Raw genomic sequence first — 18,712 nt, 5'->3', positions numbered from 1 at the left:
TCAGATAAAACTAAGCAACTAACATTTTCACTACACTGTTACCCTTAGGATTTTTTCAATATTATTGAAGTAGCTCTTTTTAATTTGATCTAGAATTCTTTGAGGCATTGTATCACTGGAGGCAGGGAAGCAGGCCTTTTTTAACTTGGCCATCACAATATCTGTACCAAATTGGACACAAATTGATACATCATGGATGAAGAACAAACTGGAATCAAGATTGCTGGGAGAAATATCAATTACCTCAGATATGCAGATGACACCACCCTTATGGCAGAAAGTGAAGAAGAACTAAAGAGCCTCTTGATGAAAGTGAAAGAGGAGAGTGAAAAAATTGGCTTAAAACTCCATGTTCAGAAAACTAAGATCATGGCATCCGGTCCCATCACTTCATGGCAAATTGATGGGGAAACAGTGACAGACTTTATTTTTTTGAGCTCCAAAATCACTGCAGATGGTGACTGCAACCATGAAATTAAAAGACACCCTTGGAAGGAAGGTTATGACCAACCTAGACAGCATATTAAAAAGCAGAGACATTACTTTGCCAACAAAGGTCCATCTAGTCAAGGCTATGGTTTTTCCAGTAGCCATGTATGAGTGTGAGAGTTAGACTATAAAGAAAGCTGAGTGCTGAAGAAGTGATGCTTTTGAACTGTGGTGTTGGAGAAGACTCTTGAGAGTCCCTTGGACTGGAGGTCCAACCAGTCCATCCTAAGGGAAATCAGTTCTGGGTGTTCATTGGAAGGACTGATGCTGAACCTGAAACTCCAATACTTTGGCAACCTGATGCAAAGAACTGACTCTTTTGAAAAGACCCTGATGCTGGGAAAGATCGAACATGGGAGGAGAAGGGGATGACAGAGGATGAGATGGTTAGATGGCATCTCTGACTCAATGGACATGAGCTCGAATAAACTCCAGGAGTTGGTGATAGACAGGGAGGCCTGGTGTGCTGCAGTTCATGGGATCACAAAGAGTTGGACACAACTGAGTGACTGAACTGAAGTGAACTGAACTGAACACATTGTTTTAGTTGAATGGGTAAAGAAAAAGGTTAACTTATAATGCATTTAAAAGTTTTCCCCTTCGTTTTGTAGGGTTGCTTCTGCTACTATGTGAACTCAGGTCCTATTCAGACTAGATGAGACCAAGGAACAGCATATCTTCCCTTGTCCTCTTGGGCCTAGCTCTTGCTCTTCTATATTTTGACAGTGGTGGTCCACCTGCACATTGTCATGACTAAAACTCTCAGTGAGACCTTGAACTCATAGATGTAAGTGCACGAGACAGAGGATATGTGTTTTACTGCTGCTAGTGTCCTGTGTTGGAGGTTCCCTGCACTCAATAATGCAACTTAGCACTGCTTATGGGCTCCCATTCTGTGGTCCCAATGTCATTGATCACTTTATGTGTGACATCCACCTGTTATTGAAACCCATATTTACTAACACCTGTATTATTGGCCTCTTAGTGCTGGCCAGTGGGGGACTGATCTTCACTGTTGTGTTTCTGCTCTTACTCATCACCTATGGAGTCATCCTGCACTCTCTGAAGAACCTGAGTCGGGAAGGGAGGCGGAAAGTCCTTCACATCTGTGGTTCCCACGTCTCTGTGGTCATCTGCTTCTTTGTTCTTGTATTTTTATGTATGGAAGACTTGCTAAGAGCTTCCCCATTAAAAATAATTGAGTGTATCATATACACTCAGTTAATCTACAGTCTAAGAACCCATTAATGCTGAACCCATTAATCTACAGTCTAAGACATTCTGAAATGACTAATGCTATAAATAAGCTCTGGAAAGAAAAAAAAGCAGACCAAGTTTTAAATTACTGTATTATCCATTATACAGTTAGTAAATTAGCATTAGGGCCAATCTCCTTAGAATGTAAGTCTTCATAAATTTGATACATAGTTTCCATTTCTTTTGAAGGGGGCAAATGAGCAACCCACTCCAGTATTCTTGTTTGGAAAATCCCATGGATGGAGGAGCCTGGCAGGTTGCAGTCCATGGGGTTGCAAAGAATTGGACATGACTGAGAGACTTCACTTCACTTCACTTCCATTTCTTTAACAGATTAGTGACAATTATAATTACAGAATAAACTATATGTTCAGGCTATTTATTAATAACAATTCTCTGCTGATAAATAAGCTGAATAATTTCTAGTTTAACACTGAATGTTGAAAGACAGCATATGTTTAAACTGGGGAGCCAATAAATAATATGCCATGAATTAGTCAATGAAAATTTTATACAGTTACCAATTTTAAATTGTGTTTAATTTATTTACTTTATTCCTATATATGTTATTCTTACTGATGTTATTTTAAATGGAATTAGTTTCTTAATTTTTTTAAATATATTTCATGGTTAAATATGTAAATGCAATTCATTTTTGCAGGATTGATTTTCTACCATGAAAATTTTTTGGATTTATTTATTGGATCTAAAAATTTTGATTCAGTTATCTGCATTTTCTGTATAAGGATTATGCCTATTCTGTACACTTAAATATGGATTTTTCTCATAATATTATGCATTTGAGCTTTACATGTATCCTTGTATTTATCAGTAGTTTATTCATTTTATTGCTAATTAGCATTCCACTTTGTGGATGTGTCACAGTTCTTAAACATTGATTAAGAGATATTTTGCCTATTTGCAGCTATTTTAACTTATGATTAAAATTACTGTAAATATACATGTAAACATTTTAAGAAACAAGCAAACAGGTCAGAAAAAATAGAAAACAATTATTTTTGAGGTATTACATGTAAGAATTAAGTGGCAGTGATCCCTGAGAGAAGGAAAATTAGTTGAGTTCCAAGTGTTTCCCTGTTTATTAATTTTAAAATATTTCATGTTTTGGTACAGAGAGGGATACATAAAAAAACTCCCAAAAGACTTTCTGAGTTGAAGAGATTAAGTTCAGGGTCTGAGGACACCAAGGCAGCTAAAATTCTGAGAGCAAAATACTGCAGAGGATACAACTATAGTTCTGGAGTCTAGAGAGGGTTGTGGGAGAGAGACAGATTATTCATTCACTCAAGTTTCATCAGAGTACTGATCTGTGCTGGCATTTGAGGAAAATCCCTGAGGCTGGAGGAAGATTTAACCAGTTGGATTAAAAGAAGAGGGATTGGAGCTAACACTGGACCAGGAATAGTGTTTATTCTCACCAGCTGGAAAACTTCATAGTTCACAGAGACAGTGGTGTTGGTTGAATACTCAGAAAGATTTTACATCAGTAGTGGGACATAATTAGTCTGAGATTGAGCACTTTTCAGGATGTGACTCAAAAATCTTATTAAGAAGTTAAAAAAAAAATCCCCAAAGAAAGCATCCAAAGGAAGGAACATAAGTATCATGTTCAGAATCTTGTATATTTGTTAATGTGAGAAATTAATTTAATTATTTTGCTTTCAATGCCTGTGTTTCTTTCTCTACTAAGGGTTTTCTCAGTTCAGTCCAGTTCTGGCACTCCAACATTTTGTAACTCCATGGACCACTGCACACCAGGCCTACCTGTCCATCAACAACTCTCAGAGTTCACTCAAAATTATGTCCATTGTGCTGGTGATACCATCTAACCATCTCATACTCTGTCGTCCCCTTCTCCTCCCATGTTCAATCTTTCCCAGCATCAGGGTCTTTTCAAATAAGTCAGTTCTTCGCATCAGGTGGCCATAGTATTGGAGTTTCAGCTTCAGCATGAGACCTTCAAATGAATATTCAGGACTGATTTCCTTTAGGATGAACTGGATGGATCTTCTTGCAGTCCAAGGAACTCTCAAGGGTCTTCTCCAACACCACAGTTCAAAAGCATCACTTCTTTTGCTCTCAGCTTTCTTTATAGCCCAACTCTCACACCCATACGTGACTACAGGAAAAAACATAGCCTTGACTAGATGGACCTCTGTTGGCAAAGTAATGTCTCTGTTTTTTAATATGCTGTCTAGTTGGTCATAAATTTTCTTCCAAAGAGCAAGCGTCTTTTAATTTTGTGGCTGCAGTCACCACCTGCTGTGATTTTGGAGCCCAATAAAATAAAGTCTGTCACTGTTTCCACCGTTTCCCTATGTATTTGACATGAAGTGATGGGACCAGATGTCATGATCTTAGTTTTCTGAATGTGGAGTTTTAAGCCAACTATTTCACTCTTTCACTTTCATCAAGAGACTCTTTAGTTCCTCTTCACTTTCTCTCATAAGGGTAGTATCATCTGCATATCTGAGGTTATTGATATTTCTCCTGGAAGTCTTGATTCTGGCTTGTGCTTCATTCAGCCCAGTGTTTCTCATAATGAACTCTGCATATAAGTTAAATAAGCAGTGTGACAGTATACAGCCTTGATGTACTCCTTTTCCTATTTGGAACCAGTCTGTTGTTCCATGTTCAGTTCTAACTGTTGCTTCCTGACCTACATACAGATTTCTCAAGAGGCAGGCCAGGTGGCCTGGTACTCCCAACTTTTTCAGAATTTTCCACAGTTTATTGTGATCCACACCGTCAAAGGCTTTCGCAGTCAATAAAGCAAAAATAGATGTTTTTCTGAAACTCTCTTGCTTTCTCAATGATCCAGCAGATATTGACAATATGATCTCTGGTTCCTCTCCCTTTTCTAAAGTCAGCTTGGGCATCTGTAAGTTCATGTATTACATATTGTTTAAGCCTGGTTTGGAGAATTTTGAGCATTACTTGGCTAGCGTGTAAGATGAGTGCAATTGTATGGTAGTTTGAACATTCTTTCACATTGCCTTTCTTAGGGATGGGGATAAAAATTGACCTTTCCCAGTCCTGTGGCCACTGCTGAGTTTTCCAAATTTGCTGGCATATTGAGTGCAGCACTTTCACAGCATTATATTTTAGGATTTGAAATAACTCAACTGGAAACCTATCACCTCCACTAGCTTTGTTCATAGTGATGCTTCCTAAGACCCACTTGACTTCACATCCCAGGATGTTTTGATCTATGTGAGTGATTACACCATCATGATTATTTGGGTCACAATGGTCTTTTTTGTACAGTTTTTCTGTGTATTCTTCCCACCTCTTCTTAATATTTTTTGCTTCTCTTAGGTGCATACCATTTCTGTCCTTTATTGAGCCCATCTTTGCCTGAAATATTCCCTTGGTATCTCTAATTTTCTTGAAGAGATCTCTAGTCTTTCCCATTCTATTGTTTTCCACTATTTCTTTGCACTGATCACTGAGGAAGGCTTTCTTATTTCTCCTTGCTATTCTCTGGAACTTTGCACTCAAATGGGTATATCTTTCCTTTTCTCTTTTGCTTTTCACTTTTCTTCTTTTCACAGCTATGTGTAAGGCCTCCTCAGAGAGCCATTTTGCATTTTTGCATTTCTTTTCCTTGGGGATGGTCTTGATCCCTGTCTCCTGTACAATGTCATGAACCCCCATCCATAGTTCTTCTCGCACTCTGTCTATCAGATCTAGTCCTTTAAATGTATTTCTCACTTCCACTGTATCGTCATAAGGGATTTGATTTAGATCATACCTAATTGGTATGGTGGTTTTTCCTACCTTCTTCAATTTAAGTCTGAATTTGCCAATAAAGAGTTCATGGTCTGAGCCACAGTCAGCTCCCGGTCTTGTTTTTGCTGACTGTATAGAGCTTCTCCATCTTTGGCTGGAAAGCATATAATCAACCTGATTTCGGTGTTGGACATCTGGTGATGTCCATGTGTAGAGTCTTCTCTTATGACGTGGGAAGAGGGTGTTTGCTATGACCAGTGTGTTCTCTTGGCAAAATTCTATAAGCCTTTGCCCTGCTTCATTTTGTACTCCAAGGCCAAATTTGCCTGTTATTCAAGGTTTTCTTGACTTCCTTCTTTTCCTTTCCAGTACCCTGTAATGAAAAAGACATCTTTTTTTGGGTGTTAGTTCTAGAAGGTCTTGTAGGTCTTCATAGAATCATTCAACTTCAGATTCTTCAGCATTACTGGTTGGAGTATATACTTGGATTACCATGATATTGAATGGTTTATGTTGGAAATGAACAGAGGTCATTCTGTCGTTTTTTAGATTGCATCCAAGTACTGCCTTTCAGACTCTTGTTGAGTATGATGGCTGTTCCCTTTCTTCTAAGGGGTTCCTGCCCACAGTAGTAGATATAATGGTCATCTGAGTCAAATTCACCCATTCCAGTCCATTTTAGTTCGCTGATTCCTAAAATGTCAACATTTACTCTTGCCATCTCCTATTTGATCACTTCCAATTTGCCTTGATTCATGGACTTAACATTTTAGGTTCCTATGCAATATTGCTCTGTACAGCATCGGACCTTGCTTCCATCACCAGTCCCATCCCCAACTGGGTATTGTTTTTGCTTTGGCTCCATCTCTTCATTCTTTCTGGAGTTATTTCTCCACTGATCTCCAGTAGCATGTTGGGCACCTACTGACCTGGGGAGTTCATGTTTCAGTGTCTTATCTTTTTGCCTTTTCATACTGTTCATGGGGTTCTCAAGGCAAGAATACTGAAGTGGTTTGCCATTCCTTTCTCCAGTGGACCACATTTTGTCTGAACTCTCCACCATGACCCATCTATCTTGGGTGGCCCTACACAGCATGGCTTAGTTTCATTGAGTTAGACAAGGCTGTGGTCCATGTGATTAGATTGGTTAGTTTTCTGTGATTGTGATTTCAGTCTGTCTGTCCTCTGACGCCCTCTCTTGGCTGACTGTCTTATGGGGGGTTTCTCTTACCTTGGATGTGGGGTATCTCTTTACAGCTGCTCCAGCAAAGCACAGCCGCTGTTCCATACCCTGGACGTGGGGTATCTCTCTCGGCTGCGGCTACTGACCTTGGACATGGGGTATCTCCTCTCAGACACTCGCCTGGCTTTGTAAAGTAATTAGCCTCCAACTAATAAAAAAAATGAAAAAAAAAAAAAAAGAAAATAATAAAAGTATTTCTGAATTGAATTGAATTTTGCTACCAAACATTTTTATCAGTTTATCAGTCAGTTTTATCTCTTTTACTAGATAATTATAATGGGCCTCACAGTTGCTGGAAATATAAGAGTATCATGATACTTTAGTCATAAAAACATAATTTAAAGATAATTGTCCTGTCCCAGGATTTAATGGGCTGGTTTCTTACTTCTCCATGGTAGATGTGTTCCTATTCCCTTTCTTATGTTTTTTTATATAAATTCTGAATATTGTTTCCTACTTTTAATACCTTATATGGATATTATAAGATTACTTTTAAATGACAAATGCATTTTACCATCTCTGAATATAATTGAAAGATAGATTTATTTTCATCATTATTGTGTTCATCTATTTCTGCAATTGACAGAAGAAACAACTACTTTGAAGAAGTACCATAACATTTATCTGGTATGAAGCACTAAATTTATAATGAGGTTCATAATTATCACTTAACATATAACCAAATGCAATATTTAGAAATTATGGCTACTATGAACAGTCGTTAATGTTGTTTAGTAGTGTCCTATTCTTTGCTGTCTCATGGACTCTCCAGGTTCCTCTGTCCATGTGATTTCCTAGGCAAAGATACTGGAACGGGTTGCCATTTCCTTTTCAGGGGATCTTCCTAACCCAAGGACTGAACACGTCTCCTGCACTGGCAGACAGATTTCTTACTGCTGAGCCAGCAGAGAAGCCTATCATGAATGGTGAAGTGAAGTCGCTCAGTTGTGTCTGACTCCTTGCGACCCCATGGACTGTAGCCTACCACACTCTCCATCCATAGGATTTTCCAGCAAGAGTACTGGAGTGGGTTGCCATGAATGGTAGATCAGCTAAAATAAAATTGTTGTTCAGTCACTAAGCTGTGTCTGACCCGTTGCGACTCCATTGCCTACAGCATGCCAGGCTTCCCTGTCTTTCACTGTCTCTGGGAGATTGCTCAGATTTATGTTCATTGAGTAGGTGATGCTATCTAACACCACATCTTTCCAAAATAAAATAATATAATACATATTTAAAAATCTGATAGCAATGTATTGAAACATTTAATTTATAAGTATCAAATACTCAGACTCTGTATTTAAGCTCATTTGCTATCAAATATCCAAGTCCATAAGTGTTCAACTTGTTGCTATGTTTTTCTTTTGTGACTATGTTTTAAAGAATATGCCCAAATGCAGGAGACCTGGGATCAGTTCTTATGTTAGGAAGATCCTCTGGAGTAGGAAATGGCAACCTGCTCTAGTACTCTTGCCTGGAGAATCCCATGGATAGGGGAATCTGATTGGCTACAGTTTAAGGGGTCGCAAAGAGTCGGACATTACTGAGTAACTAACCCTTTCCACTTTATTTTCACATAGACTTAAAGATGAAGTTTAAAATTAAAAAAGAATACTATAAAAGTACTTCTCTGATGTTGTTATGAAATAATTGGGTTGTTAGCAAGACCTGCTAATGATGGAAAAATACCCATGGGTTCCAATTAGCCACACATAAGAAGCTTCATAGACTTTGCCCACAAACAGGATATGTGGTAGTGCTTTTAAGACTTATCCAAAGGTACAATCAAGAGACACCAATATAGCTGACATTTTTAATCTTATGACTTTACTTCTTTCCTGGGGAACTAACAGCTGCCTGGGGCCTGGCCATGGCACTAGGTCAGACATTTTCATAGGTGAGATTATTTTTTGAAATCACATAATCATATATTCTCAGGTATAAATGTATGTTTCAAATTATATAATCACTCCTCATCCAAATTTACCTGAGGTTTAAAACCTTAAGCATACACAACATCAAGAAAGGTAGAATTGACTACAGTACTAAGCAATTTAGAAGTAAAAATAGTTTAGAATATTTTCTTATTGATATGCATTTAAATTAGTTGAGCTAATAATATAATTAGCTACAATGATATAAATTAGGATAGCTATACAATTAAAATATGCACCCAAAATTTTCCTCACTTAATATTACAATTGATACATTTTTAATGATATTGCACAATTTTAAAAGCATCTTTGTTAAAAACTACAAATTATTCAAAAGGATCTACTATATTTTAATTATCCTTTTCTCCACTGTGGAACATTTCACACCCTTTCTAAATTGTCCACAACTGTTAATGATTATGTTGAACATATTTGTGCATAATGATGTTTCTCTTAAAATATTTTACATTAACCTTTATTCCTAGAAAAAGGATTATGGAGCCAAAGAAAAATTTAAAGTAATTTATTTTGTTTCATGGCTGCTTATAAAGCATTTCTATGAACTGTGTTTAATTCTTACTTTATTTATACCATCTCTTCTTTGATCTGCTGGGAGACCCCACTAAAGAAGGGGGGAGTTCAGTGAAGCTGCTGCATTGTGTTCCCACGTATGCAAGTTTCTATCTGTTTATCTTTGAAAAGACATGCTGTATGGAATATGTTTAATTATATTTATTTTTCTTCTCTTTCACAAATTTATAACCCCAAATTGTATTAGTAACACATCCTGTAACCAGGAATGATGGGAGATTGCTGCTGTGGGAAGACAGGAGAAGAAGGCATGAAAATACATGGAGCAGAAACATAAAGGAGCGGGAAGGGCATGCATGACATGGATAGATGTGCTGCTGCTGCTTGATGATACAATTTCAGGAATTAAATTAATTCAATAACATCACTTTTCATGATTTTATGTGAGCAACATACATTAATATGTATAAATATGCAAGGGTTCAATAAATATTTGTTTGATGAAGGAATCTGTAATAGGAGTTAATAGTAAGCAATGGATCATATACATGTTTTGATAGTTGGTGTATTGATTTATATGTTTATATGTATAGTGTATTAGGTATCACTCTGATTTATCTAGCAGAGTATTTCTTTCTGTTCTCCTTGTTAAATTTTTATTGTTTTTTCCTTTATTTTTATTAGTTGATGGCTAATTACTTTACAGTATTGTAGTAATTTTTATTGTTAGAGCTTTGAAAATAAGGATTTCCTATGCCTGATAGATCCTTGTGTGTTGAATATCTATGCAAGAGTTTATGTTTTAATCCAAGTCTTCTAAAGCTATAAATTTATAGAATATGGCAATGCTAAATTGTATGTGAAACAGAATTTTGAAGAATTAAAAAAAAAAACCAATAAACAAACACACTATCTTGAAAGAAAAATGACCCAATATGTGCACTTTTATAGAAGCAATTAAATACTTTCATGGTTACTCTAGGGAGTGTGTCAGAAACTGTTATACTGGAGTGTAACTTCCTTTCAAATGTTTATCTGTTTCTTATAAAGTAGAGAGATTACAGATAAACAAAGCTGAAGGACAAGAGCACTTGAATTCTTGCTGAGTTTATGATTTGGGGAAGCGGACATATGCTTACCCTTCGAGACTGGCCATTTAATACCAAGCCCTTACTCAACACCCATTAGGTTTCAGGCGGTGCAGATATTCCAGACACTGTGGTAAGTGATGAATAGCTTATGTGTCCTGGTAGGTACTAGGGAGCATGTGTCTCCAAGGACTTACAAACATCTCACTAAATTCCCTTCATGTGATAGATATTTCTTGACCTTATTTTTTTCTTTCCACAGTTTGACCTGAGGGTTGGAATATAAATTCTCATGGAAGAGAGAATAACTCTTGCCTGTGTATAGCACTTCTCCGCTTACAAGATACCTCTGAAAATTGCAATTTGTTACCTCACAGACAGAGTAGGGCTTGGGAAGCATGGGGCACTGAAGTGACTTAGTCCAAAGGAGTTGGAACCCGTAGGAGAATCCAAATCTCATGTAGACAGCCCAGTGTTTTCTTGGCAAATTACACACCAAATGCGGCCCTACTGATGTTTTTACAAGTGACAGGTACAAGATGTCTAAAGAGATGCAAAATATGATGGTGAAAATAAAAAAGAACTGAAACGAGTACAGGGCAAAAGCTCCAAGGACATGTTGCTCAGTGACTATTTTGTTCTAAGAAAGTCAGATCACAAGCCTTTCATGATTAATGAGTATCATTCTTTATCCCAAGAAGCTGTTGCTTACTGAATGGATGTCCTCAGGCCTCCCAGCAATGTGACTGAATTTGTTCTCCTGGGACTCAAACAGAATCCACACGTGCAGAAAATACTCTTCATTGTCTTTCTGTTCATTTTCCTCTTCACTGTGCTTGCCAACCTGCTCATTGTCATCACCATCTCCCTCAGCCCCACACTTTCTGCTCCCATGTACTTCCTTCTCACTTACTCGGCCTTATTAGATGCTTTCTTCACATCTGTTACCATCTCCAAATTGATTGTTGACCTATTTCACCAAAGGAGAATCATCTCCTGGCGAGGATGCATGACTCAGGTCTTTTTAGAACACTTCCTGGCAGCATCGGAAGTGATCGTCCTCACTGTCATGGCCTATGACCGCTACCTGGCCATCTGCAAGCCTCTGTACTACACGACCATCACGCGACAGGGGCTCTGCCCGCTTCTGGTGGTGGTGGCCTGGATCGGGGGGATCCTACATGCCACCGTGCAGATTCTTTTCTTGATGGTCTTGACCTTCTGTGGTCCCAATGTCATTGACCACTTCATGTGTGATTTCTTCTCACTGTTGGAACTTGCCTGCAGTGACACCTACACACCTGGGATTGTGGTGGCAGCTAAGAGTGGGGGCATGTGCTTGCTCATTTTTTTCATGTTACTCAGTTTCTACATAGTCATCCTGAGCTCCCTGAAATCCCATGCCTCTGAAGGATGACACAAAACCCTCTCTACACGTGGCACCCACTTTACAGTAGTGGTGCTCTTTTTTCTGCCTTCTGTGTTCACCTACACACGTCCTGTGGCCACTCATCCTGTGGACAAGTGGGTGACTATGTTTTCTGCAATCCTCACTCCCATGTTAAATCCTATCATTTACACAGTGAGAAACACAGAGGTGAAAAAAGCCATGAGGAATCTGTTGAAGAGGAGAGTAGTTTAGGTTGTTCCAAATGCCAGTAAAGTGATGATTTATGTACATAGGGAGAGTTATGTGTGAGTACTCAGTTGTTAAGTCATGTCAGACTCTGAAACCCCATGGACTGTCACCAGTCAGACTCCTCTCTCCATGGGATTTCCCAGGCAAGAATACTGGAGAGGGTTGTCATTTTCTTTACCAGAGGATCTTTGCAACCCGGGGATCAAACTGGTTTCTCCTGCATTGGCAGGCAGATTCTTTACCATTGAGCCACCAGGAAACCCATGTTGTTTTTGTTGTTCAATCACTAAGTTGTGTCTGCTCTTTGCCACCTCATGAATGCCAGGCTCCTGTGTCCTCCACTATCTCCTGGATTTTGCTCAGATTCATGTCCATTGAATCAGTGATGCTATCTAACCATGTTATCTTCTGCTGCCTCTTTCATCCTTTTGCCTTCAATCTTTCCCATCATCAGGGTCTTTTCCAATGAGTTGGTCTTTTCTATGAGATTGCCAAAGTATTGGAGCTTCAGTTGCAGTGTCCATTCTTCCAATTAATAGTTAGTGTTGATTTCCTGTACGATTGATTTGTTTGATCTCCATGCAGCCCAAGGTAGTCTCAAGAGTCTTCTCCAATACCACAGTTCAAAAGCATTATTCTTCAGGACACAGCCTTCTTTATGGTCCTAAGCTCACATCTGTATATGAGTACTGGAAACACCATAGCTGTGACTATATGGACATCTGCTTGCAAAGTGTCATCTCTGCTTTTTAATATACAGTAGATCTGTCATAGCTTTCCTTCCAGGGAGCAATTGCCTTTTAATTTCATGGCTGCAGTCAAGTTCTGCAGTGAATCAATCTGATTGTGATATTGACCATATGGTTATATCCATATGTAGAGTCATCTCTTGGGTCATTTAAAAGGGTGCTTGCTATGACCAGTGTGTTTTCTTGACAAAATTCTGTTAGTCTTTGCCCTGTTTCATTTTTTACTCCAAGACCAAACTTGCCTGTTATCCTGAATATCTCTTGACTTTCTACATTTGCATTCCAAACCCCTATGATAAAAATGACAACTTTTTTTTTGGTATTAGATCTAGAAGGTCATGTAGGTCTTTACAGAACCAATCAACTTCAGCTTCTTCAGCATCAGTAGTTGGGACATAGACTTGCACTACACTGATGTCGAATGGGTAGCCTTGGAAGCAAACTGAGATGATTCTGTTGTTTTAGAGATTGCCCAAGTACTGCATCTCTTATTCTTTTGCTAACTCTGAGGGTGACTCCACTTCTTCTAAGGGATTCTTGTCCACAGTAGTAGATATAATGGCCATCTCTATTAAATTCAAGTCCCTTTTAGTTCACTGATTTCTAAGATGTCTATGTTCAATCTTGCATCTCCTGCTTGACCATATCCAATTTACCTTGATCCATATGCCTAAAATTCCAGTTTTCTATGCAATATTTTCACTTACAGCATCGGACTTTACTTTTACCACCAGACACATCCACAATTGAGTATCATTTCTGCTTTGGCCCAGTCGCTTCATTCTTCCTGAAGCTATTAGTAATTGCCCTCCATGCTTCCCCGGTAGTATATTGGATACCTTCTGACTGGGGGGGCTCATCCAGTGTCATATCTTTTTGTCTTTTCATACCATTCATGGGGTTCCCCTTGTAGGAATATGGAGTGGGCTGCCATTTCTTCCTCCAGTGGACCATATTTTGTCAGAACTCTTCACTATGATCCATCCATCTTTGGTGGCCCTGCAAGGCATGGCTTATAGCTTCATTGAGTTGTGCAAATTGCTTTGTCAAGACAAGGCTGTGATCCATGAAGGGACTGAATATGACTATAACTACTTTATTAAACTGTCACTGTCTCTGTTGTGAAATCTATTATATGAATATAATACTCATGCAAGAGGACTTTCATATGATATTACCCTGTTTTATTAATTACAATGTCCTCAGCCATAGCATATTTTGGTGTATTAAAATAGGTGAAGTGAAAAGTGAAGTCGCTCAGTCATGTCTGACTCTTTGTGATCCCATGGACTGTAGCCTACCATGATCCTTTGTCCATGGGATTTTCCAGGCATAAGTACTGGAGTGGGTTGTCATTTCCTTCTCCAGGGGATCTTCACAATCCAGGGATCGAACCTGGGTCTCCCACATTGTAGTCAGATGCTTTACCATCTGAGCCACCTGGGAAGTCATTAAAATAGGTATTATTATCCAATTTAATAATTGGATAAATATTTAATCACTATATCTGAATTAGTGATAATTTTTTATGTATAGACCAAACACCAAGGCAGAATACATTGAACACTAACTAAAAAGAAAAAAGAACTTTCAATGACAAGTAGAAAAATACATGATAAATTCATCTTTGCTGAAGCAAAATAACTGGTCTGGTACTTTGTTCTTAACTTTAAATAGTCTGAAAATAGTTATAAAATATTTTTCATCTATCACTGTTATATCTTCAGTTCAGTTCAGTCTCTCAGTCATGTTCAATTCTTTGTGACCCATGGACTGCAGCATGCCAGTCTTCCCTGTCCAACACCAACTCCCAGAGCCTACTCAAACTCATGTCCATTGAGTCGGTGATGCTATCCAATCATCTCATCACAACTTACAGACCTTAATCAGTGATATGATTTAGTAGTGTTTCTACACAGAGGATGAGATGGTTGGATACCATCATGGACTCAATGGACATGAGTCTGAGCAAGTTCTGGGAGATGGTGAAGGACAGGGAAGCCTGGCTTGCTGCAGTCCACGGGGTCACAAAGAGTCGGACATGACTGAGAGACTGAACTGAAGTGAACTGAAACTGGGGATTATTGAGGGAGACTTTGCATGCACAGGTCAGAAAGAGTCGGACACGACTGAGCAACTGAACAACAACATAATTTTTAAATTTAGTGGAAAAATCCTGGTGTACTTAATTGATCAAGAATCAGTTTGGGACAGATTTCAGTTCTAAGATTTAATGATACAAGTAGTTAGAAATGGATAACATGTACAGTCATCTTCAACTCTCTTGGGGCAAAAAGATGACACCCTTTTAAGAAATGCTATAAAATTTGGGGTAGGTCCTTCATTAGCCTTAAAACAATGCATATAATAAAGAAAATAAAACATAATAATGTCTCCCCCAATTTCAAGTCATCTAGTCTGGCCACACCAACATGACAGAATGAGAAGAACTAAGCAACTGAATGGTATTTTCCATTTTGGAGTTAGTTGGAAAAGTAGTTAATAAAATAAATTTCCCTAGGGAATGGCTAGTTGCTATCTTCCTAGGTAAACATAGGGTTTGCTGTTTTTTTTTTTGTTGTTGTTGCATAAATTATCCTAACATGGTGAACGTTTGATTCTTTGCGAGCACTGTTGAATTTCATTGAAACAATCTACAGTGTAAATAATAACAGTTTTCTGAATAATCAGAGACTCCGTGGAGAAAATGGAGACACAGTTAAATGAAATAAAATATTTCTACAAGTAATAGTGCAGTCTGTCACAGTTCCTTGTCATCCTGGATGAAAGATAAATTCTGAGTAACTTAAAAAGTCTTCAGTCACAGTGAAGGCTCCACATCACATCACATCAAGCCTCCAGATGGTGACAAAAACACCTTATATTGGGAATTGGGCTTCACAGCTGTGTAACTTTATATGTAAGAAATTAAAGTGTTTTGAAATAAATAAATTCTGGTTTTATCATTTAACATGTTTGACTTTCGGGAAATTAATGAGATGGGGTAAGCCTCTGTTTCTTTGAATAAAAAAAAGAAGATTTCTGTTTTATTACAGTAAATGTTGAAAGTGATATATTAAACTATAACACTGGAGAGATACAATCAGAGCAAGATTGAAAGAGAATCAATCGTTTGGACTGCTTCAGGATAGCAAATAGTTAGAGGACAGAACAAAAGTAGACAAAACTCTCAGGAGGCTGCTGCAGAGGCCAGGATGGAGTTGGGGCAGGAATGATCAAATCAGGGATACATTCTGAAAGTAGAGACAACAGGATTTGCCAAAGGCATGAATGAGTCATAGGAAATCAATAAGGGAGTGAAGAACAATGTGAGATTATTGCCTGAGCAATGGCATTGAAGTGAGTACCACTTAATAAGATAGTGTACAGTTTTAAATTGTGGAATTTTAAAATTATTATTATATACACTACATTGATATTCAAATGCAGATGCCCCAAATTGGAGATATGCCAAACAAAAATTTGAAAATAAGGGTAGATATCAGAGCTAGAGATTCAGCATTTGATAGCCTCAGCACTCATAGGTCAGGAAATGGGAACATCCTAGTAAAGAGCCACTGAAAGACATCTCTGTGATTTCTTATACAATCCAAGTCAATGATTTTCTATTCACAGTTTGATTTATTTACACTTGATGTGTAAATTCTTTTGTGCTTCAATAATTTTCCCTTTGTGACTTCATAATGGTGCATATTTCCATAGAATTCCCTTTCCATCTTTATTTGTTCTATCACTATTTCCTTAAATCTGAACTAAATTCTCTGCTTTCATTTTGATGGGTATATTCCTACCCTGTGTAACAGTTAGTATTTTGCCAATATTTTTACAATAGCTGTTTTTCCATTGGACTGGAAATTTTCGATGCATCTTTATATGTTATATCACTGGGGACAGGGGACTAGGCCTTTTTAAACTTGGTCCTCACAATGTACGTGCCACATTGGACATAAACCGGTACACCATACTCATGGTTTGGGCTTCCTAGTTGGGGCTAGAGGTAAAGAGCCTACCCACCAACGCAGGAAACAAGAGAAGCAAGTGTGATCCTTGGGTCAGAAAGATTCCCTGGAGGAGAACATAGCAACCCACTCTAGTATTCTTGCCTGGAGAATCCTATGGATAGAGGAGCCTGGTGGCTACAGTCCATACGGTCAAAAAGAGCTGGACATGACTCGAATGACTTAGCACCCATACATTGTTTTGATTGATTGGATAAAGGAAAAGATTAAATTACAATACATTAAAAAAATCCCCTCTCTTCTTTCATAACTTATCTGTTTCTTTTTTTTTTTTTGGTCAGTTTTTTTTAAATTTATTTTTTATTTTTTTATTTTTTTTTTTATTAGCTGGAGGCTAATTACTTCACAACATTTCAGTGGGTTTTGTCATATATTGATATGAATCAGCCATAGATTTACACGTATTCCCCATCCCGATCCTCCCTCCCACCTCCCTCTCCACCCGATTCCTCTGGGTCTTCCCAGTGCACCAGGCCTGAGCACTTGTCTCATGCATCCCACCTGGGCTGGTGATCTGTTTCACCATAGATAGTATACATGCCGTTCTTTTGAAATATCCCACCCTCACATTCTCCCACAGAGTTCAAAAGTCTGTTCTGTATTTCTGTGTCTCTTTTTCTGTTTTGCATATAGGGTTATCGTTACCATCTTTCTAAATTCCATATATATGTGTTAGTATGCTGTAATCTTCTTTATCTTTCTGGCTTACTTCACTCTGTATAAGGGGCTCCAGTTTCATCCATCTCATTAGGACTGATTCAAATGAATTCTTTTTAACGGCTGAGTAATATTCCATGGTGTATATGTACCACAGCTTCCTTATCCATTCATCTGCTGATGGGCATCTAGGTTGCTTCCATGTCCTGGCTATTATAAACAGTGCTGCGATGAACATTGGGGTGCACGATGTCTCTTTCAGATCTGGTTTCCTCAGTGTGTATGCCCAGAAGTGGGATTGCTGGGTCATATGGCAGTTCTATTTCCAGTTTTTTAAGAAATCTCCACACTGTTCTCCATAGCGGCTGTACTAGTTTGCATTCCCACCAACAGTGTAAGAGGGTTCCCTTTTCTCCACACCCTCTCCAGCATTTATTGCTTGTAGACTTTTGGATAGCAGCCATCCTGACTGGGTGTGTAATGGTACCTCATTGTGGTTTTGATTTGCATTTCTCTAATAATGAGTGATGTTGAGCATCTTTTCATGTGTTTGTTAGCCATCTGTATGTCTTCTTTGGAGAAATGTCTGTTTAGTTCTTTGGCCCATTTTTTGATTGGGTCATTTATTTTTCTGGAATTGAGCTGCAGGAGTTGCTTGTATATTTTTGAGATTAATCCTTTGTCTGTTTCTTCATTTGCTATTATTTTCTCCCAATCTGAGGGCTGTCTTTTCACCTTACTTATAGTTTCCTTTGTTGTGCAAAAGCTTTTAAGTTTCATTAGGTCCCATTTGTTTAGTTTTGCTTTTATTTCCAATATTCTGGGAGGTGGGTCATAGAGGATCTTGCTGTGACTTATGTCAGAGAGTGTTTTGCCTATGTTCTCCTCTAGGAGTTTTATAGTTTCTGGTCTTACATTTAGATCTTTAATCCATTTTGAGTTTATTTTTGTGTATGGTGTTAGAAAGTGTTCTAGTTTCATTCTTTTACAAGTGGTTCACCAGTTTTCCCAGCACCACTTGTTAAAGAGGTTGTCTTTTTTCCATTGTATTTCCTTGCCTACTTTGTCAAAGATAAGGTGTCCATAGGTTCGTGGATTTATCTCTGGGCTTTCTATTCTGTTCCGTTGATCTATATTTCTGTCTTTGTGCCAGTACCACACTGTCTTGATGACTGTGGCTTTGTAGTAGAATCTGAAGTCAGGCAGGTTGATTCCTCCAGTTCCATTCTTCTTTCTCAAGAGTACTTTGGCTATTCGAGGTTTTTTGTATTTCCATACAAATTGTGAAATTCTTTGGTCTAGTTCTGTGAAAAATACCGTTGGTAGCTTGAT

General features: G+C 38.2%; 1 pseudogene; it reads left to right on the top strand.

Annotated features, from left to right (window-relative positions):
* Window positions 1-11,010: 11,010 nt before the first annotated feature.
* On the top strand, window positions 11,011-11,937 carry LOC122442580 (annotated as a pseudogene).
* The last annotated feature ends 6,775 nt before the right edge of the window (window positions 11,938-18,712 follow it).

This window comes from Cervus canadensis, chromosome 5 (assembly GCF_019320065.1).
Source record: "Cervus canadensis isolate Bull #8, Minnesota chromosome 5, ASM1932006v1, whole genome shotgun sequence".
Classification (NCBI taxonomy): Eukaryota; Metazoa; Chordata; class Mammalia; order Artiodactyla; family Cervidae; genus Cervus; species Cervus canadensis.
Note: the sequence above shows the minus strand (reverse complement) of the source record. Positions and strands in the feature narration are given on the sequence as shown.